General features: G+C 46.6%; 2 protein-coding genes across 6 annotated transcripts in view; one reads left to right on the top strand and one right to left on the bottom strand.

Annotated features, from left to right (window-relative positions):
* Positions 1-15,958, bottom strand: part of DAP3 (death associated protein 3) — a 32,742-nt gene extending 16,784 nt beyond the window's left edge. For both annotated transcript variants that reach the window (XM_028090087.2, XM_028090088.2), the window contains exon 1: positions 15,802-15,958. The gene's annotated coding sequence lies outside the window, so the exon portion shown is untranslated. The remainder of the gene's footprint in view (positions 1-15,801) is intronic.
* A 396-nt stretch (positions 15,959-16,354) lies between these two features.
* Positions 16,355-22,775, top strand: part of ASH1L (ASH1 like histone lysine methyltransferase) — a 196,500-nt gene continuing 190,079 nt past the window's right edge. For 2 of the 4 annotated variants that reach the window (XM_088016902.1, XM_088016901.1), the window contains exon 1: positions 16,355-16,402. The gene's annotated coding sequence lies outside the window, so the exon portion shown is untranslated. Of the gene's footprint in view, positions 16,403-16,752; positions 16,999-22,775 lie in introns of those variants that run through there. The other 2 variants (XM_028090032.2, XM_088016904.1) reach the window with 1 other exon arrangement.

The raw sequence follows: 22,775 nt of genomic DNA, 5'->3' as shown, positions 1-22,775 counted from the left end.
GGTCTTTGAATCCTTGGAACTCCACTGTTGCAAAATACTCTCTCATTCTCCTGGATGCTAGTGGAGTTAAGGAGGTGGCTGTGAGCACAGGCCCAGGCCCGGGGATGAAGTCTTACTAGCCCACAGGCAGGGGGCGGTCCCCTGTGTTCCCTGCGCGCTATCTGCTCTCCTTAACTCTGCCCTGCACCTTCTCCCCTGCTGTCCCACTCAGCCCGCCAGCACCACCGGCCGCCAGCCAGGACCGCAGAGCTGAAGGGCAGGCAGGGGACTGCTGTCCTCAGCAAGGCCTGCTCGCCCGCTGCTCGCCTGCGGCTCTCGGAGCAGCTGTCTGGGCACCTGGACTTCCGGAGAGTTCCCAACAGCCCTAGAACGGGGAAGAGTGGGTCACTGGGCCTGAACTACTTACACACACAGCATGGCTTAGGCTGAACACCTGCTTTCCCTTCTCAGAGTCGGGCATTTCAGTACCCGCCAGGCCAATGATGACTACCTGACCAGTGCCCAACCCCAGGCACTTAGACTCCCTGGAAACTGAGTTTCACTGGCCGGCACCATTTCACGCGTGTTGTCACAATTTGCTGCTGACGTCATTGTGTCCTGTGGGATTCTGGTGGGAAAGGACTCTTGAAGCTTGTACCTGCTTTCCTCCACTCTGCCCGATGGGCCTTGCCCTTTGCTGACCAGGCACCGTCCCCTTTCCCTGTAATAAGTCACAGCCGTAAGTATGACTATGTGCTCATTTCCAAGTCCTCCTAGGCCATCAGATGGTGGGAGTGGTCTTGGCAACTGATGACACAAACACCCGGTGTCCAACACCACCCAACATCCATCGCCGCCTGGTACCCAATACCACCTGACACTGACCATCACCTGGCGCCCAAAACCACCCAATGCCCATCTCCAACCAGTTCAATTTTCTTCATCTCGGCTCTTCTCAGTCCTCCCACACTTAAACCACCTCAGCTCCCTGCCCCCAGCACTGTCTTCCCCCAACCACGACAGCTAACTGCCAACGGCAATTCTAACCCTCCACATCAGCTCATCTCCAACCCCGAGCCCTCCACTCAACCTCAACTTTCTCTACTCCAAAACTACTTATGACCTGATGTGACTCCAACAATGTCTGGCCCGCCCAACCCTGCTTCCCCAGTCTTCCCAATGCATTCCAATACAGACAGCTGTGGGCTGTATCTTTTGAAGAGGGGGGATGGCTCCTGGAGAGAAAAAAGCAGATGACAGGGTCCTGAGGTCAATTCTTCCCATAGGTGTGCCTGTGGTCATTGGGGCCATTATTCTGGCCATGTTTTAGATATTATGGGAAATGCTGGTCAGGAAAATGTGATCAGCTCTCTATCCCAGGACACTACCATCTTGTATCCATATTAAAACAATTAGTCTACCAGCTTCCAGCCATGAATTTCTCCATCCATTCTTTCCACTAAAGTCTTGCTTAAAATCCTTCAATATTTCCCCGTGGCTTTTTAAAGGTAAAGGCTACACACACACAAATAATAGAAGTTACTTTAGGGGTGCTTGGGTGGCATAGTTGGCTGAGCGTCTGACTCTGAGTTTTGGCTCAGGTCGTGATCTCATGGTGGTGAGATCGAGCCCCATGTCTGCTTTAGAGTCTCTTCCTGTCCCTCTGCCCCGCCTGCTTATGAACATGCTTGCATGCTCTCTATCAAATAAATAAATAAATATTTTAAAAATGGAAATTACTTTAAAAACAAGGGAGTTAGGTGGGGAATCTTAAAAGTTTGATCTCAAATCAAACAACCTGGACTAAACCATGTTTTCCTTTGTCCTTTAAAATACCCGTTTGCAGAATAAATCTTGACAGGCCACATGTAAGCAGAAGAGAGGAATATTTGCTGATTCCACTTTCTGGGGCATATACAAATCAGGGCAGTGCAAGATAAAGGCTCACAGCCACCAGTACTAATTTCTCCTTTCAGGTTTTCCACGTCCTTTGCAGGAGCACAGATTAGACTGGCTTATTACTGGAAGGTAGGTATGGGGACAGAGTTCCTGTGAGAACATACTGATGGCACAAGATGAAAAGACTTATGGGGACGGACGGTGGTGACAGCTGCCCAATAATGTGGGTGTGACCTCATGGAACCGCACACTTAAAAATTATGGTAAATTTCACGTTCTGCATCTTTTACCACAACAGAACAAATGACTCATGGTAAAATCAAAGATAAATCAAAGGTAGATTGTCCACTTCTCTTCCAAGACAGAAGAGCCCTCTCTCCGATCCCATGCTTTGTTTTAAATGGGTATAAAACAAACAAATCCCAGAGACGAGTCATTTCCTTAGTCTTTAAGCCATCTGAAGATTTGCCAGGGGCACTGGAAGGGATACTTGCTCACCACTGTATTTGAAGTTTTGCCACTACTCTGATGAAAGTTAGAGTCCTCTTTCTAAAATAAAAGTCTTCTCACATAGGAAGCGCAAATGCATACTGAGACGGAAATCAGAAAAGGCCCGTACCAAATCTAGAAAGGTATCCCAAAGACTATATGCTAAGACTAAGACTTCAGGGATCACAAAAATCAGTTTGTTTTTCGAATTTAACTTGTACTGGAGGTCACTGTAGAGCCACCTGCAGTTGAAAGAAAAACTCCGCGCCCTCTCCCCAGGGCATCCCCGGTGGTCACAGGACGCACTGCGAGCGCACGCCCAGACGCAGACGTCCACAGAGCTCATGGGCAGGACATTTCCATCACCTCAAGCATCTCAAGGACCCCTCATGTTGTCCTTTCCGAGTCGCCCCCACTTCCCTCCCGCTCCTTAACCCCTGACAACCACTCATCTGTTCTCCATTGCTGTGATTTTGTCATTTCAAGGATGTTACATGAATGAAATCGCATGGTATGTTGTCCATCATCAAGGGCCTGAACATGTCCAGTCCGGGGGAACTCAAACACAGGCCACATGGTTTTCAGACAGCTTTTCTGGAAAATTCTTTCACAATCTGAGCTGAAATGTCTCCCTGCAGCTTCCATTCACTGTCCCAGTCCTCTTGGGTTTTATAAGCCATTTTCCACGTGATGAACTGAAGGTAGTTATGTGCTCAGTTTTTTCCTTTCCTGGCTAAATGCCTACAGTTTTTTAAAGCAATCATTACACAATACAAGTCCCTTCCCCACATAACTTATCAATACTCTTTAGGTATGACCTATCGTTTTTAGATTTTCTATTTTAAGAGTGACTATTTTTTTTAAAAGATTTTATTTATTTATTTGACAGAGTGAGAGAGAGCACAAGCAGGGGGAGGAGCCGAGGGGGAGGGAGAAGCAGACCCCCCTGCTGGGCAGGGAGCCCGATGCGGGACTCGATCCCAGGACCTGACCCGAAGGGAGACGCTTAACCAACTGAGCCACCCAGGCACACCAAAAGTGACTTTTTAAACGTTCTATCACATCATTGTTTCATTGAGAATGCAGTTCATTAAAATCATCAGTTCTCTTTTTTCTTTTTTATAAGATTTTATTTATTTATTTGACAGACAGAGACACACAGCAAGAAAGGGAACACAAGCAGGGGGAGTGGGAGAGGGAGAAGATGCAAGGCTCTTGACCTGAGCTGAAGGCAGACGCTTAACTGAGCCACACAGGTGCCCCATCAGTTCTCTTAAAAAAAAAATAGTTATCAAAATCCCAGCAACATTTTTTATGACAATTGTCAAGCTGATCTCAAAATTCATATGGAAACTCCATAGACCTATAAAAGCATAAATAACCTTAAAAAAAAGGAACAAAGTTAGAGGGTTCCGTTTCCTGATTTCAAAACTTACTACAAAGCCACAGTAATTAAGACAGTGTGCTATTAGCATATGTCTATAGATTACATGCGTCTGACCCACATCCATGAGTCAGTGGGGTAGAGCTGAGAGTTCAGAAAGAATTCCTTATGTCACAATCAGTTGATTTTCAACACAGGTGTCAAGACAATTCAGTGGGGGAAAGAAGAATGTTTTCAACAAATGGTGCTGGGACAACTGAATATCCACAGGTAAAATAATTAAATTGAAGTGGGTATTTACTCAAAGAATACTAATTCAAATTCAAACACTAATTCAAAACACTAATTCAAAAAGATACATGACCCCCTATGTTTACTGCTGCATTACTTACAATGGCTAAGATAAGGAAACAATCCACATGTCCAGTGATAGATGGGGGCGTGTGTGCGCGTGTGTATAATGGACTATTAGTCATAAAAAAGGATGAGATCTTGTCATCTGCAACCATATGGATGGACCTAGAGTGTATTATGCTAACTGAACATGTCAGAGAAACACAAATATCATGATTTCGCTTATATGTGAAATCTTAAAAACAAAACAAATGAATAAACAAACAAATAAGCAGAAATGAACCCATAGAAAACAAACTGATGATTGCTGGAGAGGGGGTCAAGGGATGAGCGAAATAGGTAAAGGGGAGTGGGAGATATAGGCTCCCAGTTATGGAATAAATAAGTCACAGGACTAAAACATACAGCATAGAGGGACATACTCAATGATAGGTTGTATGGTGACAGATGGTAGCTACACTTGTGGTGAGCACAGAATAACGTATAAACTTGTTGGGGTTGGCTCAGACAGTTAAGCGTCCAACTAATGATTTCAGCTCAGGCATGATCTCAGGGTCGTGGGATGGAACCCGTTGTCAGGTTCCACACTCAGCATGGAGTCTGCTAGAGAGAGATTCTCTCTCCCTCTCTCCCCCCCCTCCCCCTGCTCGTGCTCCCTCTCCCTGAAATAAATCTTAAAAACAAACAAAAAAACCTTGTTGAATCGTTATCATGTACACCTGAAACTAAAGTAACTATGTCAACTATACTTCAAAAAAAAAAAAAAAAATTCAATAAGGACAAAACTAAAAATCAAAGCCTGGTTCTCCCTAAGTATTTTATCTTTTGGAGAATGATAGTACTATTTGTTTCCTGCATGAGCCAGCAATCAAATAGTCACTTTTGAAACCCTCATTTTCCTTTGCCTCAAAAAAAAATTAAATTGGACCCCTACCTCACATCATACACAAAAAGTAACTCAAAGAGATCATAGATCTAAATGGAAGTGCTAAAACAGTAAGACTCTTAAAAGAGAACTTAATATATAAAGAATTCTTTACAACTCAACAATAAAAAGACAACCAACTCAAAACAGGCAAAGGATTTAAAGAGCCATTTCTCCAAATAAGATATACAATGGCCAATAAGCACTTGAAAAGATGTTCAATGCCACAAGTCACTAGGAAAATGCAAATCAAAAACATAATGTGATATACTTCATGCTCCCAAGTATAGCTGAAGTCAAAAGAACAGACAATAGCAAGTGTTGGGGGATGTAGAAAAACTGGAATCTTCATACACTGCTGGGGGGGGGGGGCTGTAAATTGGTACAGCTACTTTGGAAAACAGTTTGGTAGTTCCTCAAAAGATTAAACACATAGTTTCCAAATGACCCAGGAATTCTACTATACACCCAGTTATGTATCCAAGAAAATGAAAACATACGTGCACACAAAAACTGTTCACAAATGCTCACAGCAGCAATATTCCTAAGAGCCAAAACGTGGAAACAATCTAAATGTCCATCACCGATGAATGGATAAACCAAGCTGGTGTAGCCATACAGTGGAATACTATTCAGCACTAAAAATACATGAAGTTCTGATAAATGCTATAACATGGGTGAATCTTTACATGAAGAAAAAGGCTATCAGAAAAGATTACCTGTAATATAATTCTAATTATTTGAAATGTCCACCATAGGTAAATCTATTGAGACAGTAAATTAGATTAGTGGTTGCCAGGGACTGGGAGAGGGGAGAATGGAGAGTGACCACTGATGGGTTTCTCTTTGGGGTGACCAGGATGTTCTAACATTAGGTAGCGATAGTGATTACATGGCTCTGTGAATGTACTAAAAACCCACTGAATTGTATACTTTAAAGATACTGATTTCATGGTTTGTGAATCTTAATAAAGCCATTATTAAAAAATGTTGTTATGTATGGGGCGCCTGGGTGGCTCAGTCGTTAAGCGTCTGCCTTCGGCTCAGGTCATGATCCCAGGGTCCTGGGATCGAGCCCCACATCGGGTTCCCTGCTCTGCGGGGAGCCTGCTTCTCCCTCTCCCACTCCCCCTGCTTGTGTTCCCTCTCTTGCTGTGTGTCTCTCTCTCAAATAATTAAAATCTTTTAAAAAAAAAATGTTGCTATGTAGCCATTATAAAACAACAGCAATAGCAGAAACCGCCATGATTAGTTTAGTCCTGATTACTATATGTCCAGCAATGTGCTGTAGATATTACATGCTTTGTGTCATTTTATCATCACAGCATCATTTTTAAGCATTGTACCAGCTGTTGCTGTGTAACAGACCACCCCAAAACTCAGTGGCTTCAAACGATATCTTGTTATGATTGCTCACAAGTCCGTAGCTCCAGGCTTGTTAATTCTTTGTTCTGGATCAGGTCTGGCTATCTCTGGTGGGCTTCCGCATGCATCTAGGGTTGGCTGGCTAGGCAAGGTCAGCCTTAGCTGGGGTGATTGACTCTGCTCCACATTGTCTCTCATCCTGTGGCAGTGTGACCTGACTTGTCATAGCAGTGGCAAAGGTCCCGGAGAGCTAAAACACTAAAGACCTCTTCAAATCTGGCTCAGAGCCAGCAGTCGGTCACATTCTAAGGCAGCCCATTACAGTTTCGGGGCAGGGGGAGGGAAGCAGACTTGACCTCTCTATTTAAGGAGCTAGAAAAATCACAATTTTTCTGACACATGGAAACCACTGTACTGTTAAAAAATGGAGACTCTTGCATGCAAACATGGTTGTTGGACTTAAGAGCCTCCATCCTTATCACTATACCATGTTCTTCCTAGGTGGCCTCGGTCATTTATCTGTGCAGCTATTTGTTGATTTTGATCTTAGCAAAGTAATTATTAAAATCCATTTTATTAATATTGAACCTTTTTTCAGTTTGTAGATGTCTTCTATGTAATAAAAATTTTTGTAACTACGCAGTTTTTAACATTTAGTTATAAAGTTAACCAATGAGAACTAGAAGTTGTTTCAATAAAATTCTAAATCAGAAATTACGGAACATTTCCTCACACCATACACAAAAAATAAACTCAAAATGGATTAAAGACGTAAATGTGAGAACTGAAACCATAGAAATCCTAGAAGAGAGCACAGGCAGTAATTTCTCTGACATTGGACATAGCAACATTTTTCTAGATTTGTCTCCTGAGGCAAGAAAAACAAAAGCAAAAATAAATTGTTGGGACTACATCAAAACAAATAGCTTCTGCACAGCAAAGGAAACAATCAACGAAACTAAAAGACAACCAACTAAGTGGGAGAAGATATTTGCAAATAATATATCCTATAAAGGGTCAGGATCTAAAATATATAAAGAACTTTTACAACTCAACACCAAACCAAACCATACAAAACAAAAAAACCCAATCAATTAAAAATAGGCAGAAGACATGAACAGACATTTCTCCAGAGAAGACCTCCAGATGGCCAACAGATCCACAAAAACATGCTGAGCATCACTCGGCATCAGGGAAATGCAAATCAAAACCACAATGACGTCCGACCTCACACTGCCAGAATGGCTAAAACCAAAAACACAAGAAACAGCAAGTGCCGGCAAGGACGTGGAGAAAAAGGAACCCTCGAGCACGGTTGATGGGAATGCAAACTAGCACAGCCACTACGGAAAACAGCTCCTCAAAAAATTAAAAATAGAATTACCATATGATCCAGTAATGCCACTATTAGATATTTACCCAAAGAATATGAAAACACTTATTCGAAAAGATACATGCACCCCTATGTTCATTGCATTACTTACAGCAGCCATATAATGGAAGCAGCGCAGGTGTCCCTTGAAAGATGAATAAAAACGTGGTAGGAGTGTGTGCACACACACAGGAATATTACTCAACCATCAAAAAGATGAAATTTTGCCATTTGCAATGACGTGGATAGATCTAGAGAGTATGATGCTAAGTGAAATAAGTCAATCAAAGACAAAGACCATATGATCTCACTCATATGTGGAATTTAAGAAACAGAACAAACGAACAAAGGAAAAAGAGACTCTTAACTCTAGAGAACACACTGCAGGTCACTAGGGTAGGGGGGAGGAGTGCACACGGGGAAACAGATGAAGGGGACTAGGGGTCCACCTACCATGACGAGCACTGAGGAACCTACGGAAGTTTGGAATCACTATACTATACATCCGACACTGTATGCTAACTCTGCTAGAGTTAAACAAAAATTATGAAACCAAGTTGCAGTTTCTTCACCGTTTCAGCAACAAATGAAATTCAGCTCACACATTAGAAATACTGAGCCACACAGATAAATAGTTGCAAGTGGTAACCATTTGTAGTAGTTTCTATTTTAAAAAAACTTTAGACAAGCGGAACTGCAAAGGCGCATTGTCAGTGAGCAACAGTTTGTGGAAAGGGATCTGTTTTCCGAGCAGGTCTCAAAGGTGGACTTTAGACATTCAGTCAACCCTGTTGTAAGCAGACAAGCCATCATCCAGGCTTGGCTGGGCCATTTCCAGAGCACAGGCGGAGCAGAGTCCGCATCACCCTGAAGGGCCCTGCGATGTTCGGAATGGTCAACGAGCATGGGCTTCACCTAGAGTCTCAGCGGCGTTGGCCCCTAACGAGAGAGGCAGCCTGTTCTCTGCAGCTTGGAAGCCAGACACTGAGCCCTGCTCTCCAGCCATGAGCATCCCAGATGCATCCTCTCCCGGTAGAAGGCAGTCTCGTCCACGTGGGAAGTTGGTTGGTCGCGTAGCCACCTTCAGGAATTTCTGAGCTCCATCCTCTGGGGACCCTGCTGCTTCACCGGCCGCTTCTGTGTTACAGAGACGGTTTCTTTGCCAACACCCCACAAACCAGCCCCTGCCGGCTCCAGGCTGCGTTCCCGCAGCTCCGACCCCGGCTCGGCCTTCCCAGAATCAGGAGGAGCGTTGGGGCGTTGCTCTGGACTAGACTTCAGCAGGAGGGGCTGTGCTGGCTGCTCGGATGCTCGGTCCACACCGCTCCGACCTTGTCCACGCCAGCAGCAGGCCGGCTCGCTTTCTCCTCGGCCTGTGTGTTCACTGGAATCGCACTTTTAATTTCCTCCAACGACTTTTCCTGTGCGCTCACAGCTCGGCGGACCGTTGGCGCGAGAGGCCCAGGCTTTCGGGCTGTCAGCTCTGGATACGCCTTCCTCGCTAAGCTTCACCCCTGCTCGCCTCTCACTCCCAGCCCCGCATGTGCAACTCTTCCCTTCACCCGACGCTTCGAGGCCGTCATAGGGTTATTAACCGGCCTCATGTCCACACCGCCGTGGCTCAGGGACGAGGGAGGCCTGCGGGGAGGGAGAGAGACGGGGGAGCGGCCGTCGGCGGAGCCGTGGTCACACACACATTGGTTAAATCGGCCGTCTTATCTGGGTGCAGCCTGCGGCGCCCCCAAACAATGACACTAGCGCCTCAACGATCACTTGGCACAGATTATCATAAACATCGAATAATGGAAAGGTTTTCGACACTGTGAGAATCACCAGCCTGTGACAGAGATAGGAAGTGAGCACCTGCTGCCGGACCACAGGCGCCGACGCGGGGTTGCCCCAAACCTCCTGTTTGTAAAAACCCAACAGCAGCGAAGCGCCCACGGCCGAGCACAGTAAAATGAGGTCCGCCTGTGATTAATCAAAATGCTTGATGCCCAGACTATATCTCAGACCAATTAAATCACAATCTCTCATAGGGAGACTTATGATATTGGCAATTTTTTAAAGTTCCCCAGCTGATTCCAACATGCAGCTACGAGTGAGAACTCCTGCACCAATGTCAATGGTAAAGGGAATTTCAACCTACTTAACAGAGTCTTTGGGTATGGTTATTCAAACAGTTAAACAGTCAGGACGTATTTCCCCCAAAAGGCCATAATGAGACTGTCAAATGCCTTACTTTACTGAACACACAATATACGTAATCTCATTGTTTTGACTTTTACCATTCTAGGAATTCAGACAAAAAGGTTGTATTACTCTGCCGTGACTTTTTCTCTACTGAAGAAAGATTGATGTCCTGGTGATCAGCAATTCTTTTTAAGATTTTATTTATTTATGTGAGAGACAGAGATAGAGAGAACACGAGTGGGGAGAAGAGGGAGAAGCAGCTCCCCACTGAGCAAGGAGCCTGATAACGGGGCTCGATCCCAGGACCCTGGGATCATGACCCGAGCCTCAGGCAAACGCTTAACCGGCTGGGCCACCCAGGCGCCCCGGCAATTCTTTATCTAGACCAGTGGTTCTCAACTGGGGCAATTTGCCCCCTGGGGGACATTTAGTAATGTCTGGATGCATTTTTGGTTGTCACAACTTGGGGGAGTAGTGCTGGCGACTAGTGTGTGGAGGCCAGGGATTTTGCTGACCATCCTGTCAGGCACAGAAAAGTCTCCCACAACAAATTACCCAGCCTCCAATGTCAATAGTGAGCGCTGAGGTTGAGAAAGATTGTTCTAAATCCTGAGTCCTAAGGAAAAATTTGGTTCATGGAGACTAATCTCACTGCTTTCATAATTTTAGTTAGAAAAAACAGGATTCGTTATGCTGCTTTCCGTAATCCTCGTTATATCTACTTCCCCAGGTTTGGGCTCTCGAAGTAAAGGCATTTCTTTGAAACACACTGACTATGGCGAACCTGAATAAGCGCAAAGCCCTGCAAGCTCTGGGTTGTACTACCGCTACTACCCTCCTCAACAAACTGAACCCGGGCGACACCGGAGGCTTCTGAAGCCTTCCCAGAAGGCATGTTACGTGAACGTGCGTGCCCAGCCTTACCACCCTACAGCTTCAGAGCTCGGGTTGTTGAGGTTGTTGAGCTCAACCCAATGGTACATTAGATTAGTGAAGTGGAGATGCGTGAAGACTTCAAGAAAAAGATATACAAAAACAATCTGATCTATGGTGGTGCTCATGTTGCAGGTAACTTTTTTCCTTTGATTTTGATTTGTAATGTTATTAACAATAATTAGCAATATTAATAATATTGTTTATGTAATAATAACTGTCCAAACTTCAGTAAGGTGTCCATGTCAAAGATTTCTTTTTTATGGGACCTAAGCAAAACCATTTTTACAGTGACATAACAGAAGAGACTGCTATGTATATTAGATTATTCGACTACAACACTGTTTCTAATCTTAAAATGGAAAGAACCGAAATATCTGTCACCAGCGGATAAACAGCATATCCATACAATGCAACATCATGCAGCTGTTTAGAAACAAAACAACCCTAGGAGCTCTCTGCATACTAATGAAGAAAAATCTCCAATATGTATTAAGTAGGGGATTAAAAGCACAGAACAATGTATACAGTTAGCTATCACTTATGTAGAAGGGGGAAAATATATATACAATTTGTAAAAAGGTCCATATTTTGAAGGATATACAAAAATTGTTAATACTGGTTGCTTTCAGGGAGAAGGCATGGGTTCCCATGGGGGCAGGAAAAGGGAGGGTGGTATCTTTTGTACTTTTGGAATCTAAACCCCTTTGCTATATTACCTAGGCAAAGAGTAAATTTTACAAAATTAAATCAACAAACCCTTAGTGAAATCCTTTAAAGCTAACACATAATTTTCTGCATGAATTATACTTCTGTGGATAGAAAACCTTGCTGCATCAAACTGTTAAGAGATTGAAGAGAAGCAATTAAAAGTAGTGGGTCCTTACCCCAACACCCCATCTAAATCTACCTCAAGACTGTTTAATAAGCCCTTTGCATTCTCAGATGAGTACGTTTCACATAACATTTTCTACAGGAAAAAACAACACTGTTTTAAGCTCGTAGAAGTCTTTTTTTCCTTCTCTCTGCGCCCAAGCTTCCTAGTTGTAAAACAAGGGCACTCTAGTGCATTTTCCAGACATTTCCCTCCCCTGGCAACTGAACTTTTACCGAGCAAAGAGCAATGACAGCACTAAGAGAAAAGAGAAAAAAGGACTGTGCTGGTCAAGGCAGAAGTAAGGAGCATCCGCACTGATGTTTCCTTTCTTCCAGGGACTCAGGCACGTTGGAAAATAATGCAGGGCTCCAACGACAGCAATAGCTAACGTAGTACTAACACTTTCTGTAAGTCAGGGACTGCTCTAAGTGCTCTATGTGAATTAGCTCATTTTACTTTTACAACAACCCTAGGATGTAGGTAGTATCTCCAATTTACAAACAGGGAAAACAGAGTGGCAAGTATGGCAGAATGGTTAAAACCATGGACTGTATAATCTAAGTGTTGAAATTTGAAACCTGGCTCTCCTACTTCATAGCTGCGTGACCTTGAGCAAGTTACTTAAACTTTGTGTGGCTGTTTCCTCATTTCTAAATGGAGGTAACTGTAGTATTTAAGTCTACAATGTGTTACTACCACTAAGGTTCTACCTTACTTTTCACACCTAGGCTTTGCACCCATGCAGTCTGGAGTGTCCATTGATAACTTTACTAATAAGCAATCCCTCACCTGAAGAAATAGTTTAAAATCTTGGTCCCCCCACCTCCAAAATTTCAGAGTTCTTCCCTTCTTAAAAGAAAATTATTTAGACTATTATGCTTACATAGCATTTAGCCACAACTTGTCAGATGTAAAGTCAATCATGATGACATTCTAGTTGACTTTTATCTTTAAAAATTTTTAACATTTGAAACCTTATTTTGAAGTTTGTAGTGAAAAGGTTTTCCTGCTTATCTATCCTGCATTTAGACAACACCCCAGCAAGGAAGCACCATGAAATAAATGTTTAATTGCTTCTATTCTAGTAGCCAAGTCTGAAGACAGCTTAGTTAGCTAAGACTGCTGCTGTACAGTAGGACCAGAGAACCCAGCTGTCCATTTACAGCTTGGGGACTGATGCCAGAAGCAGAGCAGCAGGGAAATACTGGAAATCTAGGCAGCTTGGTTGAGTGCAGATCACTTTACTTGGGGCAAACTTTCGGTTGAACCATACCCTCATTTTATGGATCAAAGCACAGAGGTGCCTGGGTGGCACAGTCGGTTAAGCGTCGACTCTTCATTTTGGCTCAGGTCATGAACTCAGGGTCCTGGGATCAAGCCCCATGTCTGGCTCCATGCTCAGCGCGGAGTCTGCTTGTCCCTCTCCCTCTGCTCATTCCCCTCCACCCTTCCGCCTGCTCGTGCTCTCTCAAATAAATCTTAAAAACAAAACAAACTCTTCTTTAATTTTTATTTTTTAAAAATTTTTAAAAAGATTTTATTTATTTGAGAGAGAGAGGGACAGAGAGAAAGGGAACACAAGCAAAGGGAGTGTGAGAGGGGAAGCAGGCTTCCCGCTGAGCAGGGAGCCCGATGCGGGTGCGGGCGGGGTTCGATCCCAGGATCCTGGGATCCTGACCTGAGCGGAAGGCAGCCGCTTTAGCGACTGAGCCACCCAGGCGCCCCAAACAAAACAAATTCTTGAATTAAAGCACAAAACCACAATCCAAGGCAGGTATTCTGGAGCTTAATCATGACTTGGCTCCCCTTTCTGCATTAATTTCTAGCTGCTGTGACAAATTACCACAAACTTAGTAGCATAAAACAACACAAGTTTGTCACCTCAGAGTTCTGTGGTTTAGAAGTCCAAAATCAAAGGGTATATGTACAGTTGTGTTCTGCTGGATGCTCCAGTAGAGAACCTGGTTTTTTGACTTTTGCAGTTTTTAGAGGCTGCTCTTTCATCTTCAGCGCCTGCAACAGCTGGTCAAGCCTTTGTCATACGGCAGCACTCAGACATTGACTTTTCTGCTCCCTCTTCCATCTTTTCACAACTCTTGGACTTACAGTGGGCCTACCACATAATCCAGGATAATCTCCCTCTTTTAAGGTTAGCTGATTAGCAAACCTAATTCCATCTGCGTCCTTAATTCCCTCTTGCCATGTAACATATGCACAGGATCCAGGGACTGGGCCATGGGCATCTTTGGGGGACCATTATTCTGCCTTCCATACCTTCCTTGGTTCAAGTAATTCAGGTGTCATTCATTCAATAAGGTCATTTTACTGAGTACTTAATATAGTTTAGGAGACACTGGAGCTTATACAAAAGAACAGGGTACTATCTTGTCTATACTTAAGTGACAATTCATGAAAGCAAGATGAAGGCAGAAACCATAAGTAAGCACCCTTCTCTGTATACGGGTGCAGTGGAATCCATTGTCTTTTCTTCGTAGCATATATACTTATGTTGGTGATGACAAATTTTTACTACGAAAACAATGTGGTATCGTGAAAAAGATTTTCAGGACAGGCACAGTTAAAGATTTTATTTGTGAGAGAGCACAAGCATGAGTGGGGGAGGGGCAGAGGGACAAGCAGACTCCCTCCTGAGCAGGGCTCAATCCCAGGACCCTGAGATCATGACCTGAGCAGAAGTCAGACGCTTAACGGACTGAGCCACCCAGGCGCCCCAGGCAAAGTGAAATCTCAAGATAAAGTTACTGGACTTCTCTGAGCCTCAGGCTGATGATATACCTCAAAGCGTTATTAAAGCAGGAACACACGCTCTACCGATATGGCATTCCACAAATGTTTCTCTTTCCCTTCTCGGATTTTAAGTATCTAACATTCTTTTAACATTTCCACTACTTACATCGCACCAGAGTTATAAAAGAATACACGAGAAGTGTTAGACCTAGTCCCTGCCATCAAATTAAAAATGTTGGTAGGGTAACACATTTGCACGTACGACACAATGAAAGAAAGATCAAAGTAAACCTAGATGGGCTCCATAAAAGAGCTGAGACTTAATACATGGTTAGGACAAGCAAACATATAGTGAGGTCATTAAAGCTGACTTCCTCTTTACCTTAAAAAATACAAAGCAAACAAACAAAACCTGATCCATACATTGAAATGTGGAAAAGGGGGTATGTCTACTTGAACTTTAGAGCTTGAATAGGGTTTTGAGCTCAATCTAGCAGAGTGATTTTCAAACTGTTTCCTGGATCCCTACAAGTCCACAGGAGTGAAGGAAAGGGAACCCAAGGAGATCCCTCTGGGAATGTATTCTGGCTTACCCTTTGGATGAAACTAAAAACTGGATTAGGCAGACTCCGGGTTCCGACAGTTCATAGTTCTCCTGAATTCCCTCATCAAGAAAAAGTAGGTGTTGGGGCCAAACGTTGAGAAAGCAGCATCAGGAGCTGCAGAAAGCTGCCAGGTCTCGGTTCGCACGGTTTTGTGAACCGGTCGGAGAACAGGACACACACTACCAACTGCACCCACAAACCTGACCTGCACCAGGTCCGTGAACGGGAACACTCTCTGCTTGGCGTGTAGTATCTCACCAACACTGAAGGCCGATTTGGACTCAACTAATTTTTACGTCCACTTTTTCGGGTTTTTTGTTTTGTTTTGTTTTGTTTTTTTGATAAGTAACGAAGAAAAACAACTTTCTGAAGGACACGCAAGAACGGGCAGACCGAGCCCAGCACTGAACTAGAAATACGTGGTTTCTCTACCCTCTGCCTTCAAGCTGCCTGGTGAGGGTGAGGATGTATCACGCAGCCAAGGGCACCGCGTCAAAGTGCTCACACGCATCGTGCGGGACACAGCGGCGAGAAACCCAAGCAGCCCAGGCTGCGCTCTACAACACGAAGGAAGAAAGGCGACCAGCGCGCGGGTTCCCCGGCGGGTCCAAGTCCGCCACACGGAGCCCAGAGGGAAGCCCCCAGGGCGGCCGCCGGTCCCGGGGCCCCACCCCCTACCTCGCGGGGGCTCGGATCCTGCACCCTTCCCTCGAGGGCGCAGCCCCGGCGCCGCTCCTTCCCCGGCGACCGGCGCGGCGGGGCTTCCAGGGCCGCGAGCAGCACGCACCGCCGACAGCCGGCCGCTCTCCGCGCTTCCCGCAGAAGACAGGCGAGCTCGGGCCGTTCGGCAGGAAGCTGCTCACCGCGCAGCCGCCGCGGCCTCCAAACGCCGGCCGGCGGAGGGGAGCCAGGCCGCCCTCGAGGCGCCCACCGCGGCCCGGCGGCGGAGCGCGGAGGGCGGCCTCGGCGGCGCGGCGCGGCGGCCGGGGAGGTGAGGCGGCCCGGGCCTCTGCCCGCCCCGCGCGTGGCTCCAGCCCTCACGACAGCCCCGCCGCGGCGCCGGCCCTCCCCCCTCCCGCTCCTGCGGCCGCGGGAATGGAACGGTCCGGCGGGGGGGATTGTGGGAGGCGCACGCGCGAGGGGCGGAGGGCATGTGGGGGGGCGGCGGCGGCGGCGGCGGCGGCGGCCGTGGCGGCGGTTGGTGGCCGTGGGGGCGGGGAGGGGGGGAGGAAAGAAGAGGCGGTGGAGGAGGAGGAGGCTGGGGCTCGCGCCGCCGAAGGTACGCGTGAGGGCCCGCGCCCGACCGTCCTGACAGGGGCCGAGGGGGAGCGGGGGGCCGCGCGCGCGAGCGCCGACGGGCCGGCGGGTGCGCCAGGCGGCCGAAGGCGGGGGTCGGGGCCAGAGCGAGCGGCGAGCCCGGAGACCGTCCGGCGCGTGCGGGCGGGCGTGCGCGCTCCGCCGTCCGGGTCGGGGGCGGGGGGGCGGCGGGGGGAGGCCGCGGGGAGGGACTGGTGGGGGGTGGGGGGGCGCCAGGCGCCCTTCGCTCGCGCCCGCCCTCCCTCCCGAGCAGCCGCCGCCGCCGCCGCCGCCGCTCTGCCGCCGCCGCTCCCGCCGCCATCTTGGGTTCGCTTTGCGGAGGGGGAGACGATCCCCGGCTCGGTTGCGGGACCGCCTCCCCTCGGCGGCCCTTGCTCAGCCCCACGCCTTTCCCTTCTCTTCGCTCGCATTTCCGCCAGTCCGCGCTCCCGCGGGCCGCCTCCTGACAAGCGGCAGGGATCCGCCGCCGACCCGGGGACGCGGAGGAGCCTGCTGGCGGCCGCCCCCCTTCCCCGCTTCCCTGCCCTCTCCTCTCGCTCGGCCGCGGCCTCTGACACGGTGAGCAGAACCGCCCGCGGAGGCTTCGGGCCTAAGCGCCCCGTGAGCGGGGCGAGCCTGGGCGGCCCGGGGGCCACTGTCACCTCCCGGACCTGGACCTCCGCGGAGCGGCGGCAGGGGTGGGGGAGGGGAGGGAGGCGAGGGGATCCTGAGCGGGGACCGGGAAGTCCCTCCCGGCGGGGGGGGGGGGGTGAGGGGTGTCCCCGCCGGGCGGGCGGGCTCCCGGCGCGGGGGGAGGGGGCGCGAAAGTCGGCGGGCGGAGGCGGAGCCGCCCGGGCCCCTGACAGGTTGGTCGGCGCGTCGCGGAGGCGCGGCGGGAGCGTCCCCGCGGGGCCTGGGCAGAGCGGCCCGGGCGGTGGGCTCCGGGGGTGCGCGGCCCGCCTCGGGCCGTCCGTCGGGCGGGTGTTGCTGGGGCGCTGGGACACGGAAGGCCGTGGCTCTGGTCTGCGAGGCAGAGGGTCTGCGGGTGTGGGGCGGCTGTGCGTGCGTGCGCGCGCGAGGCAGGGAAGTGTTCCGGAGGAGTTGGCGCGGATCGGCCCAAGCGCGCCGAGTTCCCCTCACGGGTTCCCTCGTTTCTGGAAGAGAACGGGGGATGTTCCCTTCCGGCTGACACGCGCGTGTGTTGTAGAAACCGGGAGCGCCTTCCTGCGGGGGGCAAGGGGCGTCATGGCGCTGTCGCACACGGCGGAGCGGCGCCGCGCGAGGCCGCGGCCGGGGGCTCGGGGGGAGTTCCGTGACAGTGCGACCCCCGGGGCGTCCGCAAGCGAGCAGTGCCCGCGAGGCCGTGGGGAAGGCCTGAGTCGGCGGTAGCGCTTACGGGGGCTGCAGCCTCCAGCGCCGGCTGTGCGGTCCCAGCCCTCCGTGTGCAGACGGTCGAGCGGCTGTTTCCTCCCGTTTGTAGAGCAGGGAGTGCGCCGTAAAGAGACCCTTTTTCCAAGGCCACACACTTTCGGCTGGTGACCAAGTTGAGACGCTGCCTCAAGGGTCGTGAGCGCCCGTCGGCAGTCCGTTCCCCGCACGCCTCGGGCACCCCGGGAGCCCTCGTGCCACCAGGCGGGGCCTCCAGAACGAGAGGGGCGCACGCGGCGGGCTGGGTCGGCGCCGCCGGCGGTCAGCTGTGCCACACACCTGCCCGGCTCATAGGTTGGCCTGTCGGGGGTGGGCATCCGCAGCCAGCTTCCTTCTCGCTGGCGGAGGAACCGCGGCCTTTCTGACCCTGAGCTCGAGCACTTGAGGGCGGGGAGTCTTCCACGGCCGGAGCTTGAGCTGGAGCAGCTGACCGCCTGCCTTTAGGTCTGTGGGAGGGAGGGTCTTCTTTCATTCGTTCAGCAGCGTATTGAATAATTACTCAGTAAGTGGCCCCTGCCTTGGGGTGAGAATAATCAAGGTGACCCCGTTGAAACAAGCTGGGTGCCTCCGAGGGGACTTGCCCTGACAGTGGCAGGTTATTAAGCCCAGCAAGGAGGACGAGTCCGTGTTGGGATTGAAACTAAAACTTCCCTGAAAGGTCTGTTCAGCGTGGAGGGAATTTACATACCCCAGACGTTTTTACGTGGAAGGGTACAAGCCTGTTTACCGGTCTGAGAGCGTGGCAAGTTTGCGATACAGGGTGCCTTACGCCTTTTCCTTGGGCATTTATGAATAAACTTTTGAGGACCTGCGAATTGTTGCTATCCATTCCTGTGGGTAGTGGAACTTTTTGGCTCAGCTGAAGTTCTTTAAAGACTAATTTTGCATTAAGGATCCCGTCAGTGGATATGAGGGAAAAATGCTCGAACTAAGGCAGCTTAACTGTATTATCTCTGGAAAATAGAGTTTTTGATATGCTAGATTAGTAGTTCTTAAAGTTCTTTTGGGTCACTTATCCTTCTAAGAATCTGATGAAAGACCCTCACTGTTAAGTGAGCGTAAGCACAATCACACAAATTATGCATACAATTCCAGGAACTTAAATTGTGATGAAAGTAGAACCTTTTTATATTTAGGTCTCATTTGAAAGCCTTTTAAAATACATAGAGCTTTGTTTGGAGATGAAGATGTTGGTATGAGTTTCAGGTGAAAGATTCTGTGACAGTTTTTGAGTGTGCGGAATAGTAAGGAGAACTTTAAGGTCATGTCTTTTATTCTTTTATTTTATTTTTTTTTTAAGATTTTTACTTATTTGAGAGAGAGAGAGAGAGAGACAGACAGCATGAGCGGGGAGAGGGTCAGAAGGAGAAGCAGGGGAGCCCGATGTGAGACTCAGTCCCAGGACTCCGGGCTCCGTGACCTGAGCCGAAGGCAGTTGCTTAACCAACTGAGCCACCCAGGCGCCCTTATTCTTTATTCTTTACAAATTCCTTTTTGCAGTGTTAGTACACGATTCTGAATTAGGTGGTAAGAAAATATATTGCTCAAATATTTATAGCTTTATTCTTTTCCTTTCTATTCTTAAACTTCTCTTTCCAGTTTTGTACTGGGACTGAAGCTCCTGAGGCTCATTTACTGGAGTTTATGTTATGTATAACAAACATCATCGACTCAGTTCTATGCGGGAGACACAAAGCTGAGTAATATATGGCCTCTGTCCCTGGAGAGATTCTAATCCAGTAGAAGCTAAGGATTCTGTGGTGGTGGAGGTTTTCAAAAGGGCAAAGAGGAGGGAAGAATGTTCCTGGAAGTCGAGGTTTCGTGACTTAATTGCGGAGTTTTTGCCGTTAATAATTCTCGGGAAGCTATAAAGTCTTCCCACTCCCTATGCAACTTGTAGCTGTGATACGTGTTTTGGTGTCATCTGGTGTTTTTGAAAAGGAGGCACACTTTGGTTGCATTTCTTATCTTGTTTTCAATGTATTTCTGTGGTGAGTTTGTAACAGAGGTCTTAATGTAATTTTTTTGGGTGTGCATGCATCCAGGAAACTCTTCTGAGGTAAAATGCAGTAGCTATTTGACAGACTACCCATGAATCTAGTACTGGAAATTTAAAATAATCACTGCATTTTTAAAAGAACAAGAAATTCAGGAAGGTGTTTGGCTAGCACAGATTACAGTATTCGGTAAGATAACGGAAAGATCTGAAGAAAAATGGTGTGATTGTCTCTTCTCTGTAAGAATGTCTTGGAAATTTGTGAAAAGTTTAACATTTTCTCTAATTTTTACCTTGGGTAGTAAATTTGTGGGTTTTTAAAATAACATACACATGTGTGTCGTGCATATAGATACATATTTATATAGTCTTGGATGTATGAGATACTTCATTATTTAAAAAATAATGCTTGTACAAGGGGCGCCTGGGTGGCTCAGTCGTTAGGCGTCTGCCTTCGGCTCAGGTCATGGTCCCGGGGTCCTGGAATCGAGCCCCGCATCGGGCTCCCTGCTCCGCAGGAAGCCTGCTTCTCCCTCTCCCACTCCCCCTGCTTGTGTTCCCTCTCTCGCTGTGTATCTCTCTGTCAAATAAATAAATAAAATAAAAATAAAAACAAAGCTTGTAATAATTACAAAAAATTATTCAGGATCTTTAAGGATCAGGTAATGAAAGCAATTTTCATGTCATATTTTTGAGTTGTGTTCTAAAATGTGGAGCATAACTTTATTCCTATATATCTTGCTAGGCATTGTGTCTTTATGGCATTAGCAGTACCACTTGAGGTTTTATCCTGTCTTCTTCCAGGACTTAGAAATAAAGAAGTGGCCACATTCAGTCCTGCCAAAATGATCTGCCTATACACAGTGGAGAAGTTTTACCATATCTGTAGGTGATGCATCTCTAGTTAAAAATTTCATATTTCTATTTGAGTTATGTGTGTTGGTCTGAGTCGTTTAAAGGTAACATACAGTCTTACTGATGTCTGCTGTGAGGTCTACTTTGTGTCAGCCTTTCTGGAAGCATGAAGTGTCTTTAAACCTGGTTGCTGTAAAAGAGGGAAATGAAAGTAATTTTTGTTTTGAGTTATTTTGCTACTTTTTTAAAATTATTTTTTTCTTTAAATTGTAATTTTTTGTTTATATTTTGTATGGAGAGGTTAGCTTTTCAAACTTATGATTTGTTTTCTTAGTTAATGGTAACTGTCAATCTTCCATTTCATGAAATCAGTATTTTAGTGACTGCCTCATTGGGGGTGGTTAATGGCAGTGTGATGTTGACACAACATAATAAATTACAGATTTAAGTGATGACAGAAATTTAATAACCTTGTTATTTCAAGAGTTGTATTGCCTTCATTGAACATCTAACTTTTGTATATTTGAAGAATCTATAAAATTTATTTTAGCATTAGTTGGTTTTGCTTTTCATAGTTTTTAGTCGTTTGCTCTCAGACATATGCAAGTTGACGACAGGATTGTATACTTTTTCCATTTTATTTTGTTCATTTTTTAAATGTGGGAAATTTCAAACATAACAGAAACGAAGAGAATAGTGTAGTGAGTTCTTATGTACTCAACATCCAGCTTCAGCAGTTACCACCACCCAGTCATCACACTGTATATATCCCCATCTACTGGCCTCTCTGCCGCCTCCCCTGCTCTGCTTTGCTTATTTTGAAGCAAATCTTTTCAGATATTACATAATTTCATTCATAAATACTTCAGTGTATGCATTCTTTTGACACTTTAATGGGGAATTATTTCTCCATAGTTAGGTCTATGTAACTTTTTAAATAAAAGTATCTGATGATAAGTGGAATTGAACTACTTCTAATCTATTTTACCTGTCAGTAGGGATTCCTTCCCCCTGCAAACTGTAAGAAATGAACGGAGTAGAATTCACCTCACTGGGGCGCCTGGGTGGCTCAGTTGTTAAGCGTCTGCCTTCGGCTCAGGTCATGATCCCTGGGTCCTGGGATCCAGCCCCGAGCCCCCCCCATCAGGCTCCCTGCTCAGCAGGAAGCCTGCTTCTCCCTCTCCCACTCCCCCTGCTTGTGTTCCCTGTCTCGCTCGCTCTCTCTGTCAAATAAATGAAAGCTTAAAAAAAAAAAAAAAGAATTCACCTCACTGCTTTTTAGATGTTTGCATTGAAAAATGCAAACAGTTCCTGTGTTTGCCAGAAAAGCTTATCAGCTTTTTTCTAATGTACAAGTGAGAAATAATGTGTCTCTTATTATAGTCTGTTTTTTTTAAGTACTAGTAACAAGATGCTAAAAACATTTTTGAGTTCTTCTTGTTCTTGATTTTCTAACTGGATCTAATTACTACTAAGAAATCAGATAATACTGGTGATGTTGAACAGGAGCTGAAAGTGGTCTAAAATCAGCTTGAACAGTATGAAATAACATTGTTTTGAATTTTGAAATTTTAATTGTGGTCATTTGAAAGTCCATACCGTTGCTTCAGTTGTTATATACGAACCATGGTACAGAACAGGGTAATCATGACTAGTATGGAAATATTGTAGAAAAAGAAAGTAAATATTCCTGTCGTTACAAAGATGTATCAGAATGTACAGATTTGAAGTGATTGCCAGTAAAGTAGAATTTAGGCTTCTATAAAAGGCTGACGGTTATAATTATGAATGTAAGTTCTATCGCTAGTGAAACTTTGGTTAACTTATCTTTTGTTATAGTTTATGTTACAGTCCCACAGTAAATAAATCATGAATCTTTGACTTGTTTTACATTTTATCTTTTCCACACTTGATACCAAATCACTCTTCTCATTCCGTCTTATTTGTCCTAAGACCCCAGGTGGACAGTGTCAGGTTAAGAAAGTAGCTGTATTGTTGGCTTCTTGATATAAGGGACATTATTTAGAATAGGGAGGAGTTATTCCTTATGATATGATTTTTTAAATTCAGCACTGCT

Source organism: Eumetopias jubatus, unplaced genomic scaffold, assembly GCF_037043125.1.
Source record: "Eumetopias jubatus isolate StellerSeaLion01/CBP00866 unplaced genomic scaffold, mEumJub1_p1.0 scaffold_12, whole genome shotgun sequence".
Lineage (NCBI taxonomy): Eukaryota > Metazoa > Chordata > Mammalia > Carnivora > Otariidae > Eumetopias > Eumetopias jubatus.
This window is presented reverse-complemented; position numbering and strand designations above follow the sequence as displayed.